Here is a 12,339-nt window from a genome sequence, read left to right on the forward strand (position 1 = left end):
TATATCGTGGAGTTTTACACCGATCCCTATTTGTTTAGGCAAATGCAAATTGATCTCTTGCCATATACCCGCTACTTGGAGATTAATCTCACGTAAGGAATCGAATGCAAAGTCTCGATCGCATCGGCAAGTGCAGCGCGCTCATGATGTTTTCGGTATATCCCATACAGCCGGAGTGGCGTATGGTGGGCATTAATTTTCTCCCCGCGCGCTAACCAGAATGCATAAGTAAGAAGCTCGTGGGTCTCGCCCACGCGCCGCCCACCTAAACACATTGAGAAGTCAAACATCGTTCTAACGTTACGGGTGTTAAACCGCGCCGTTAAGTGGTCCGTCAATTGGTACCGGATACCGAAGGGCACTTATCATCTTCCTTCCAAACAGCAAATAGTGTGTTTTCGAGTAGTTCGCCGTGACGCTTCGTTACGCGTCTATGGCAGCGCAGTGATAAGCCAAACAGTGACATTCTGACACCAGACTTCAAACTTCCACGTATATTCCGCGATTCTTTTCTTAGCTCGCTATTTAAAACGCCGAGCTAATAAATTACGATTAATTAAATAAATCTGCAATAAAATATTAATATATTCGTAATTTCAATTTATATTCATTATATTCATTTGACAACCATTTACATAATTTTTAATTGTGCGAGAGTGTTAAAAATGAGGGAACGCTTTATTATTTACAGTAATTGTCGATTTTGATTTGTTTGTGAATTCCACGAGGGAAAAAACATCGTCGCACGGATCGAGATGCAACATCGACGGAACGGGTACACGGATGCGTTTTATCCTCCGGACAATTATTTGGAATTGATTTGGTGAGCGGTCGGTGAGGGCAATTTCGTAAATCCTAATGGAAATGCAAAGATTAATTAAGAATCCCATTCTATCGTGTCCCCACGTGGGCGTCCGCACGTTTCGTGCAGCTCCATCGTCCCCGGGGAAGATCATCGGCTCGTCATTTTCTCCGTCACTGTCCTCCCTTCCTGCCTCTTTTTCTATCCCACCTTTATCGCGTCGACTCGTTTAGGGCGAGGACATCACGGAGAATCCCTTATATTAGACGAGTCCCATAAACTCGAAGATGATGAGAAATGCGAGATGGTGTTTAAATCAATTGGACGATCCATGGGCTACGACCAGCCGTTAGTAAAAATTCTATAACGTTTTATCCACTTAATTTTAATGAGCTCTCTTGCAATTTTCTGTACGTAACGGACAATTAATTGTCCGCTTTATCTCTCGAAAGATAAGAACGTCGAATTTAAATTTCCCTAAAGCAAAATCCATTGAAAATTTAACGAAGAACAAAACTTTGCATTCCTGAAAGGGCTGATTTGCATCGAAAGCGAGTTTTTAAGATTTTCGAAAATTGGTAATCACTAATTGAGTCTAAACGAGAAATTAAATGCAATGATTTCGAGACATCCTGCGTGACGATTAATTCACGAGTGACGATTGTGTGTGGTCGACAAGTTGGGCCGTGACACTCGAAGTCTTGATGTCGAAGGGTGGTGTCCTAGCGAGATATCGCGATTCGCCACGTAATGAACGGTAACAAGGGGGACGTGACGCGCGCGTGGTGCGCTGGTTACGTGCGTGTGCGTGAACATCGTGCGACACGCGCTCCATGCCGAAGGAAGCCGGAGGGTGGAGGCGGCGCACAATGCGTGTCTCCTGGGAGACGCTTATCTGAAATTACAACGTTACGTCCCCGGCAACCCCCCCTAGACCAGCTGCTGGAAATCCGTGCCACCGCCGCCGTCTCCTCCTATCCGTTTCTGCGAGGCCTCTCTCCGGGACGGAATTGCGCGTAAACTTGCGTGCAAAGGGGAGACACGTCCGCACCCGCGTGAAAAATCATCCGAGTGAATGTGCGGCGGTAATAAATCTGAATACCCAGTCGAAAGGGATGCCAAATGTTTAAGCCAAATTTTAAGATTTAAAGATTTGGATAATTTATCGTTTTGTATGTATTAAAAATTGCGCGTCGCTCTCTTTGATGTATTAGTAAAATATTAGTATACAATAATCTACTAATATTGTAAATATTAGTATACAATAATTGTGTCTGAATAGCATAATGGAAGGACGGAAGAAAAGTTTTGTATTTTTTCCAAGGGGGGAGAGAAGGAATTATATTACCGACCTTCATTGTCACGTGTAATTGTACTCGTTCGCGAGATATTTCTTCAGCTGTACAAATTTCCTTACAGGATTCCCTTCGACCGAGACTTTATCGGATTTAAAAGCATCGAGCTCCGCTTCGCTTCGGAAACACTTCGATAGTTCACGTCTCTGTACTTTCGCGAAGTGAACGATCGAAGTCGCGCGTTCGAGGAACGAACGGCGAAGTTACCTCGCGGAAATTGAATTCGCATTTTTGATGCACCGGACCGCGTCGAAAATGCGCCGTTTCTTGACGTTTCGATACCGTTTTCACAAATTCTCCAGCCGCGACACTTCATCGACTTGTGAAGTGGCACGATCCTCGTAAATTACATTCGCTTCTCGCCTCACGGTCTGCGCGCGAAACTCATTAAACGAACCCCCTGTCTCTCTATCTCTCTCTCTCTCCCTCTCTCTCTTTCTCCTCGCCGTGTATGCGTATTGAAACTTCCTTCTGAATAGCGGTAGTCACCGCCGTCTTCTTCGAGCCAGGATCCTTTTCGCGCATTTTTCCGCATAATTTGTCACCGGATGCACCGACGCTCAAGCCTGGTGCCCGCCTACTTGTTCCCTTGGCGAATAACGTGGCATAAAAAAAAATGGTAGCTCCACCACCTTTCAAAACTGCCACGTTTTAAAAACGTATCTTCCACCATTATGTATTGCATTCTACAGTTATTGATGAAATATATCCTTCAATATATTCTCCAATCACTTGTCAAAAAAAGAAATTGAAAACTTCGCGTACATCGACATGCAATTATCCAGTTAATACTTTGTGTACATTACTTGCAATCCTGATTACAATGCATCAGTCGTTTTTGTATCGATTGGTGACTTTGTCATGAATTTGTTATCATCCTGCAACCCGATTGGATCCGGACACCCGCTCTCGCCGTCTTCCATTTCTCCCCGCGAGCGGTTATTATGCAAATAAGGATGCACCTGATCAAGGAGGGAATCTCCGCATAGCGCGAAATCGGGCCGAACGTCTCGAGCGCAAAGGGGTAAAAGCCGATGAGAGAAAAAAGAGAAAGAGGGAGAGAGAGAGAGAGAAAGAGAGGCGCGAGCCGTTCGCTCGTGCGAGGTTATTTATATTCAGACCGATTTCCAATTATCGGGGGTACGAACGAACGAGAATATTCGCGGCGGCACCGACGGAAAGGAGGAACCGGAGAGGATCGTGCGTGATCGGGATTCATCTTTGGGCTCGCATGTCTTGTCGCAGTTTGCTTGTCCCCCGTCTCTCCGTCCCTTTTTCGCGCCTCTGTCGACCGGTAGCATGACTTCTTCCCCGCTCCGTCACGCGGTTTTCCCTCCCTCTACCTCGCTCCTACATGCCGGTTCACGTGGAAACCACGTCCCCCACGAATATTTTACGCAAAAACGTGCATGAAGACGCGCGGACCGTCGGCGTCGTCACGTGTGAAGAGTCCGGGGGCCCACCTCAACGCCCGAGGGCTTTTCGTGTCGTCTGATCTCATACGGTCATCCTCTTGTCAATTTGACAGTGCCAAGTCCAGCGGGCATATGTGATTTTTACACTCTTTCCTGAAAAGAATCGGAGCCGCAATCCAATCGTCCCAAATTCTCGCCTTATCTCATCTCAGCAAATATCAAGCAACATGTAACTTACGTGTTATAATTTCCTCACAGCATTTCCTAATTTACTTAACAATGTATTATATTGTATTATTGAGTATATAGGAAATTATAACTAACATATAAGTTACATGTTACTTTGCTGGGATGCTTCTGCTTTCTGTGGCTAAACTGTATATTTATTAATATTTTGTTTAATATATATATTTTATTGATATCTCTCATTAATACCGAGGGATTGTCTTTTTCTTTTTGACAAGCGTCACACGGGACCAGCACGAACACGAACAAGCGGAGACGAGACAGAAATTTTTCGCCACACGCGAGATATACAGGACCTTCGTGTTGCAACAAATCCCGCCGATTACTATTCCGCTTGAGCCTTCAATGGCGATTTCCGCTGGAATAATCTGATTTAATTTACGGAATACCATTTCTGTTTTGACGCTCGTTTCCAAGAACCGGCAACATTAGAAATATCTTCACTAGAGTCGTATATATCCAATAGGGATCAAAGTCACACGAGTATGATACCAAGCGCATTTACTTTAATTTTATAAGAATTTAAAATTCGAGAAACCAACTTCCGCGCGGACCGACGCCGTGATACGTTTCCTTCTCTTATCTCTTCTCTCTCTTTGCAGACGTGAACCGCACTTGATTAAGCATAGATACTGAAAGTATACGCAAAGTTTCAAGCGAGCGTTTTGTACCTTATTTCGGTCTATATATCTCCGTTTCCAATTGTTTACCACGAGTATCACTTCGCAACATTTGTCCAAATTATCGGCAAGGCCGATTAAATGTGTCACTTGCGAGTTTATTGACACGTAACGAGACTCACGGCTCGTGATTCTCGCCTTTCAGCTTTTCTCGTCAGGTTAAGCAGTTTTCGCATAAATAAAACGCGACTCTTGTAAACATAATGCGCTCGCTTCGTTCCTCGGTCACAATGTACGCGATTTCATACATCGATCGTTTGTATGAAAAGACCACGGTGTTATTATACTCCCAACCTTTTTTAATAGGAAACTTCACGTCGTGTGCACGGGAGGGGGCAGGATGGTAAAAGGGGTAAACGGTGTTTGCGAGGAGAACGCGCGGTGGAGGGTGATAGGTGGCGGATGGTAGCAAGAAGCGAGAAAGGGGGAAAGAAAATACGACCGTTGGAGAATGGCGGAGAAAGCAAAGATTCTCTCTCTCTCTCTCTCTCTCGATTAATGAGCGTGTTTGTTGTTAATTGCTGCCGCCATTAGGTTGGTATCTCTACCGCGGCTGGTCCTCCACTCTATCCTCTGTCCCTCTCGTGCGCCCCGCTTCTTTCTGTCTTTCCGCTCTCACGGCACTATATACGTGCGCGCACATACACGTATATACACACGCACATATATATATTATATATATACACGGGAGATGCGGTTCCAAATCTACCCATCCACCGCCAGCCGATCCTTCAGAGACTCCTCGAAAGCAGAGCGTGCATGTTAATGATCGCCCGTCGCGGTCTTTATCTTTTCCACCTCATTTGCGCGTCGGGTGGGCACGGGAACTGCAACGACGGGGGGCAAAAGAGAGCTTACGAAAAGAGAGCGAGGGAGAGAGAAAGAGAAAAAGAGAGAGAGAAAGAAGCCGCCCTCTAGCTCTCCATAGCGATGAGATATTTGCTCTTTCTCTCTGCCGCGAAATACTGCGGATTGCGCGTCTGCGGGTCTGCGCGCGGAGCGACAGAAGAAAACAGGGAGAAAGACGGCGAGAGGACGGGATCGGGAAAGAGAAAGAAGCGAGGAAGAGTTGGCGCAGCTTCGTCGGGGGTTGGAACAGAGAGATGAGTCTCATCCCCCGCGTCTATCCTTCCTCCGGCTTCATCCACTTTTTTCCGCCCGACCACCAACCGCCCGGCGTTGCGTTGCCGAAAAGCAACTGCGATTCCTATACTGCAAATTTACGCCAGGTGGGGATGCGCATTCGTTGCGGATATATATTTAGAGTTTCCTGGTTTTCAACATTCCCTCGCGCTGTGCGAGGAAGTCACTTGTGCGTTTTTCGTTGCGCGAAAAAAACTTGATTGACAGATATACCCGAATTATTTGAGATATATCGATCGATCTTATTGAATATTTATTCAGAAATCTAAAGTTTTTAATATGTTTGAGAATTCGAAAACCTTTCCCACTTTTAATGTTCGCTTCTAAAATGAACGCCGCTCGTTATCGTTCTTAAATACAAGAGAGGCACTTCTGGGAGGACACAAAAGTTAAAGTTGGGACATATATTATATGTCGGACACCCTCCGCGAATTATTGTAAAAGCTTATACCGGATTTAATTTATACGAAACTTTATGCGAGATGCGAGAGAGTGACTTTTATCAAGAGACACGGTAGTATCAAGTACATTACTTTTATATTTACAATAAATATCGTGTTGCATGATAAAAATAATGATCTATTCTCGTGCTATTAATCACATCAATTTATATTACAATAACATTTGTATTTTCAAAAATTAGCACATTTGGAAGCAATGCCGTAACGATATCTTTTTGTTCTAAATTCTCTCAACTGAATATGCAAGCCCCGTGTATATATTTTACGTCGTTAATGTTTCTCGAGTGTATGTTGTCATCTCGGTACGTCGCGCTGAAACCTCGGTCCAGGAAAAGTCCCCGGCTTGGTAGGTAGCGCCGGTGGGTTGCTGGCCGTCGGGTAAGTATCAGTAAATAATCGCGTCGGACGTTACATTACCCGGCGGAATTTATGATTCGGGCCCGTCCGGTCACGTTTGCCGGAGGGCTTCTCCTCGTGCCCGAAGACGGTCCGGAAGAGCAAAAAGAGTTTGGCAGGACGCGCGGGACACCGTAGACCAAAACAAGAACGAGAGAAAGCGAGGTGGAAGCGATAAAAAGTGAGGCAGTGGAGGGATGTGTCTCATACGAGGAGGCTTTTAAACGCTTCGCGAACCAATTTGCCACGGCGTGTCCACGGCGCGATAAATATTAGGCGAATTCGAGGTAGACCGGCCGTGTGCGTCTCAGGGTCGTTCCTCACGATCGCTACGTGTGTCCCTGCGACGTGATAGGCACGAAAATAAACGTTATGGTTAACGACAGAGTCCAATATATGTGCTACGTAAATTGTTACGTATTATTATATGTTGATTGATTTATGATCTACTGTTCATTATCGATTGAATTAATGATTTGTGTAAAGAAAGTAGAAACATTGAAAAATGGATCTTTGCTTGCAAATAAATTACTATATTATATTTCCTTATATAAATAAATAAATTATATCATCCTCGTATTTATAGTATTCTAATATAATCTTATACATTAGCAGAAATAATAATTATTAATTAAAGGCAGATTGGAAATGATAAGGATTACAAAAAGGGCGAGCGGGGTGTATAAGGGAGAATTAAAGAGCAAAGCAATCGTGAAGAAGAAAAGGGAATGACTCTTGAATGTTTCGCGAACCAATTTGTTACGGCGTGTCTACGAGGTGATAAATACCAGACGGATTCGGATATTAAACACCGGCTTGTACGAGCGCACGTTGATGCGAGAGATCCGCGAGAGAAGTCGGCCCTTAACGAGTATCGCCGCCGCGTTTCGAAGGATGGGGAAATCGAAGAGAACGAGATCGAAAATCATTGCGAGAGTCGTCGGTGGAACCGGTTGCAATTTCAAATACTTGCCGGTGCTTTTGACCGATTAGGCCGATCGAAATGCCCGCTTTACGTCACGATAAACACGTACTAGATCGTGTACCGTATTATATTGTATCTCGTTGTATTGTGACGTTCATCCGATTTTGCTGATTAAATCCTCTTATAAAACCGCGCGAACCGCTGCGGTTAAATGTCCCGATATTCGATCATGAGAAACTGTACTAACGCGAGAAAGAGTAAAGGATTTCTATAAGTTCCATAACACGTAATCTTTATTTTTTAAAAAATATGTACTCAAGATGTTATTGGAGATATGCTTAATCGTGCTTTGTAATTCCGTTTTATCTGATTGTTCTTTATTACTCAGCATTCCATCGTGCAGGAAAGCGAGGCACGCAAGACAGATCGCGCGCACGTAACACACGGGATAAAAATAGTCGAGAACTCGAGAAGGGCTGTCGATAATAAGGCGGTAATGCGCGAATAAAACGCACTCGCGGGTGCCCCTTTGCGGCGAACGGCAAAGCGTTTACGGCACGGATCGGGGTCCGCCGGTCTCCAGGGGATTAATTTAATACCTGAGTAAAATCAATCAGCGGGAATTGATGTTGGCCTGGGCGAGTGGGTGCCCGACGACCTGCAACCGGCCGCCCGACGCGGAGGGAGGTGGGACACGAGGGAGGGAAGCTGGTAGGAGGCTGTATTTGCTTTTGCGACGTGGCGGGGCCCCCGTAATCAGTGTAAATCAGGGGACGCGTAAATCACACCCGGTGCGGTAACAGCCTCTCTAACGGGTGGTGTAGCCCGTATGCGAAAGAATGGACGGCCGTGACGTGGCGCACTTACAGTTTCGATCTTTCGACCCGCGACGTGAGATCGCCTTGATTGTCCGTCGCACTGATCTGGTCCCGTTCAATTGTAAATCTACTCCGGGATAAATTTAGAACAGATAAATAAAGGTTAATTAACTACAGACTCTCGATATTAAAATTAACGAGTAACACAAATTCGGCTTTGAGAATTAAACGCGGTTAGTTGTGCATGAATTAACCCTATGTAACATTTAATTAATAATTTAATACAAATTATAAATCATACGTTTTATTTTTGAGCCGTCTTCAGCGACGCGGTGATAGATAAATTAAATAATCTCAAGCTCTCCGATGAGCGTAAGGTGAGAATTAAAAAATTAAATGTACAAAGAGATGGTGTATTTTTCAAGAGAAAATACCACAAACATTCTGCCAATATTCATAGTCCACAATATTCAGACTAGAAATGAAAATTAGGACTAACCGACAAAGAAAAATAAAATCCATTCATCAAACCAAGGATGTGAGATTGATAAACTGAAGCCTTAAGAAAGACAATGGAAACTCATTGTCAGTAACGTGTCACATTAAGTGTGTGTGCATAACGAATGTGAAAAATGGACAAGGAAAAGGGTCATAAATTAAAATTTAGTACAACGAATGCATTTTCTGTACTCGAATACAATTCAAAATAACAACTGCGTGTCGAACACCCCGTATAAAGTAATTTTAGAGTACTCGCGAGACATGCCTCTCATCGGCATTCTGTGTGGTCGTCGGCACCGCCTTCATCGAGTACCAACCCTTTTACAAGTGAAGAAAAGGAAAGGCAAAACAGACGGAGAGACTCGCCGATCTTCGGCACCTGTTAATCATATACGCGATTGAATTATTAATATTCGGATAATTATACCGTTCCGGCAACCAGTTCCGGAAAACAGGACTTCACGTGAGGGAATCGACTAAAATTCTCTAAGAAATATCTCTTCGCCATAGCAAACGTGATATTAATCGTCAATATCACGATATTAAGGTTTAAGGATAAAAAGATCATCCTTGATTTGCATATATAAATTACATCTATGAATTTAACAAATAGATGCTTAAAAAATTTCCTTATTTATCACGCTAAACGATTTTGGTTGAAAATATATTAAATCCATTCCATATCTTATTGTTACCGGAATAATACATCTCATTGAATTTACAATGGGGAAGAGGATATTACAATAAACTGCAATAGGGAGGTCTTAATTCGATATTCGAGATAAGATTCGAGATAAGGTCCACGTGTGTCTATTTCTGAGATGCACGTGTAAAGACACGTGACTCACTAGCCACACGCTTGAGCTCGTGGGGAGAGATTCATCGATCGAAAATCCGTAAATCATCGGCAGGAAGAGGCGTTCACGCGCAAACAAATTAATTGAAAAGGCCAGTTTTGCCTCCCTCGCCCGTTCCCCGTTCGACCTCAAGAAGGTTTCGTAGAGTGCAAAGATAATGAGACACGGACAAGGCGTTATTAATGAGCGGAGATTAACCCGATACAAGTCTCGTTGCGAAATTATTGCGTAATTATTTCGTAATAACAGCGTAACGTGTGGTAATATGCAAACGTAAAACATGCCATAGATAGTTTAAGCTAAAGGGTTATTAAATTTTAATTAGGAAGAATATACGTGCTTAGAAAGTAGACTTCCCTCTATCCGCTTATTAATATTTCCATATACGCGAGATGCAACATTTTTTTTTATTAATAATATTGTTTTGATCTATGAGAAATATAGATCAAAACTTCTCGTCGAATTTCATCATCGATTCTTATATGCCATTATAACGTAAAAATATCGTTCGCATTATCGCGTGGAATCGAGGAGGGATAGCGCTAGGGAAGCTAGATGAAAACGGGCGTTAGAGAAGAACGGGAGAAACGGTAAGACGTGGTGAGCAAAGCCGAGTGAAGACCTCAGCGGTCGGATGACCTCCGACCTCCGTGGATGCCGACCGCGTATATATAATGCTTCATTGTAATTACAATAAAGGTTATCTCGGGATTTCGAGACTCAGACCATTCAGTCATTCGCGTTATTGAGATGGTAAGCGAGAAGAGAGCGAGAGCCAGCGGACGTGAGACGCGCGAGCGAGAGAGAAGGGAGGACGGGGAAGGAGGGGAAAGAGGCCGGGTTAGCCGGGCACGGGCTCTCTCTCTCTCTCTCTCTCTCTCTCTCTCTCTCTCTCTCTCTCTCTCTCTCTCTCTCTCTCTCTCTCTCTCTCTCTCTCTCTCTCTCTCTCTCTCTCTCTCTCTCTCTCTCTCTCTCTCTCTCTCTCTCTCTCTCTCTCTCTCTCTCTCTCCCACACACACACACATACACACCGGGCTTCTCTCGACGAATATATATATTTCTCTTATACCTAGACAAGCGGTTCAGAAATCATGTGGGCGATAAGGTATCGGGATATTGAGTATCCGACTGATCTGGAAGCTGAAGAAGACAGACGCATCGATATCGAAGCTCTCTTGGGGGCAGGCGAGGAGGCTACGATCGTGTGGCGAAGAAGGATCTCGATGGGCGGGATGATGCTCCTTTCTTCCGCAGCTCATCAAAAGGGATGAATTTCGCGTTTAGGATAATAATCATTTAGAGGGACCGAAGTATAAGCCTTCCATTTTCTATGCACATTCATACGGGATTACTAATATTACCAGGATCGCTGTCAACATTATTCCGATAATAACTAATATATTTTCAAATAAATTTCCTTCTTTTCTTAATTTTATGATTTAATTCAATTTGGCAAATAGTTCTTGCGCATAATAAATTTTCTCGTCATTTTCATGATTACTCTACGATCTCAGCGGGCTTGTGCTAGATAGGGGACAAATTCCCCTCTCAATCTGCCTATCCCCGGGACGAACGGTTAACCCTCGATGGCTACGAAATTTCGCACGCGAGAGGAGACGAGAGCTTCGCGAATTGGAGCAAAAAGACTCTGGAGCGGATGCAAAACCGAACGCGGCGCGGCGTCAGGCGTACGAATTACCGAAAAATTACACGCCAGTCAATTTTATCGTCGGTAGCGAGGACGAAGAGAGCGGGAAGAGGTACCGGGCGAAAATTTACATCGAAATATTTAGCCGAGCCCTCCCCCCCCTCCCCCCGCCCTCTCGATGCGGTCGCAGGCTCGCTGCCCCGAATGGCGTGACACTCAAAAAGCGGCGCGCCACCGAAATTATTCCGGACAATCATCATTACATGCAGAGGCCGGCGCAATCTTCTACTCAATATCGTCAGCGGGATGCGACGGTTGCAGCGGCCAGAGACGGAAGATCGCTATGAAAAAGAGAAAGACGAGAGTTATACACCGGTTGTGTGAAAATTCTCGTGCCAAGTTCCGAAAGACATGGGAAGCGCGAGATCGTCTACGATATGCGAATTAACCGAGCAAAGTCGAAATAAATCGAAGAGAACACCAGCATAAAGAAAATCCAACAATTTCAGAATAAAGTTCTACGAAATGCAGTAAAAGCACGATGGTTCGTACGAAACAACCGCACCAAGAATTAGTTGTAAGAGAAATAAAAAATCACATTCTAAAAATCAAAAATAATTTCTGTATCTTCTTAAATCAACCCCAAAGCGGTATCCACTATATCAATTAGGAATTTCCTCCATTCCTCCGCATCTCAAATCGATATCCACTACACAAATTTTTCATTCAGATTGTAAACCCTTTTAGCATCAACTCGATCTTTTCCACACACTAGTCATTCATATTCCTCCAAAACAGAATATAACCATCTGAACGTAATCCCATTTGTATTATACTATATCATATCATACTATTATATTGTATCATTTGTATTATGTATCTCAATAGTCACAACATACTCTACAACATCCATATAAAGCGACAAACGCTGGTCTTGGAATAAAGTATTAGGAAAAAAATTGAAGAGAATCTCGGATATCGAGAGAATAAACGACATACGTGAGAGCCAATTTTAATCTTAGGAAAGACAACTAAATAACTTGAAGATAAATTTTTATCCAATCAATGTTTCACGTGATGTTAAGTAGGTAA

This window comes from Temnothorax nylanderi, unplaced genomic scaffold (assembly GCF_030848795.1).
Source record: "Temnothorax nylanderi isolate EJ_2023f unplaced genomic scaffold, tnyl_v1.0 TNYL_tig0001_pilon, whole genome shotgun sequence".
NCBI lineage: Eukaryota > Metazoa > Arthropoda > Insecta > Hymenoptera > Formicidae > Temnothorax > Temnothorax nylanderi.